The 1,060-nt window shown below is 44.4% G+C and overlaps 1 protein-coding gene across 1 annotated transcript in view; it reads left to right on the top strand.

Moving 5' to 3' along the window:
* The first annotated feature begins 237 nt into the window (after window positions 1-237).
* Window positions 238-1,060, top strand: part of capns1a (calpain, small subunit 1 a) — an 11,505-nt gene continuing 10,682 nt past the window's right edge. Inside the window, exon 1 of the mRNA XM_019857764.1 lies at window positions 238-430. The gene's annotated coding sequence lies outside the window, so the exon portion shown is untranslated. The remainder of the gene's footprint in view (window positions 431-1,060) is intronic.

Genomic DNA, 1,060 nt, shown 5'->3' with positions numbered 1-1,060 from the left:
GGAAGAGGTTCTGAGGAACAGTTCCATTCTATCAGCACGGCCTCAAAAAGGTTTCATGGAAACACGAACACAAGGTGGAACCGGGCTATTTCGGGGTAAAATGCAAAAGGGGCTCCAGGGGCAAGAATATTCATGTTTACCCTGTGTCAGTACAATTTTTGGGCATTTATTGGGTCGCGCTTGCGGTTCGGTCTAATTCCAATAGATGGCAGTCATGTAACGCAGTAAGCATGCAAACGAGAGGTGCGGTTCTGGCTGCAGGACGGCTCCAACTTGTATTGTAGTACATACTGTCGTCGTGCTTCCCCCTCTCCACTCGCGGCTGTCAGGGTGTGTTTGTGGTGAGAGATCCCAAGTGCCAGCTGCTTCGAAACTTGCCAAACCCCGGCCGACCCTCTTGCTAACAACTTGTGTAACGCTGCCCACTACGGTAAGTCCTTGCGCATATTATATAATTGCCAACGCATGTAAGGATGGATCACTATTAGCTAAATTAAGAGGTCTGTCCAATTCGACAGGCAAGGTTGCGTCCCTCATAGTTAGCTGGCTAGCTTCGTGTTAGCCGATACTGTACAGTATTAGCTAGCTCAGGAAAATGTCGCTGTTGGAGGCTCGAGGCTTCAGTCAGCATTGCTGAAACGCGGTAGTTGGAAAACATTTCAGTAACGAACATGACGTGTTTTTTTTTTCTTGCAATTTATTCCATCCAACAAACAGTGGAAAAACAACATGTTGCAGTGTTACGTTTTTAAGCGTCAGGGAAGAAATGATCTTAATCTGTAAATGACAGTTCACTTCTTCCTCATTGTACGGGTTATGTACAAATTGGCTCACTGTTAAGGCTTGAAGGCTTATTGGAGACCATAAACGAAGAACAACAAAATAATAAGAACAACAAAATGAATTTGGACATCTAACTTTCGGGATGCGGCGAAATGGCAGCGTTTTACCAACCAGGAAACATTTATTAGGGTGGTGGGCGTGTCACTCAAAAACTAAAAGTAAAACCAGAAGTTGCATGCTTACATGTATGCATTCATGCATACATACATTCCATATA

Source organism: Hippocampus comes, unplaced genomic scaffold, assembly GCF_001891065.2.
Source record: "Hippocampus comes isolate QL1 unplaced genomic scaffold, H_comes_QL1_v1.1 scaffold248, whole genome shotgun sequence".
Lineage (NCBI taxonomy): Eukaryota > Metazoa > Chordata > Actinopteri > Syngnathiformes > Syngnathidae > Hippocampus > Hippocampus comes.
Note: the sequence above shows the minus strand (reverse complement) of the source record. Positions and strands in the feature narration are given on the sequence as shown.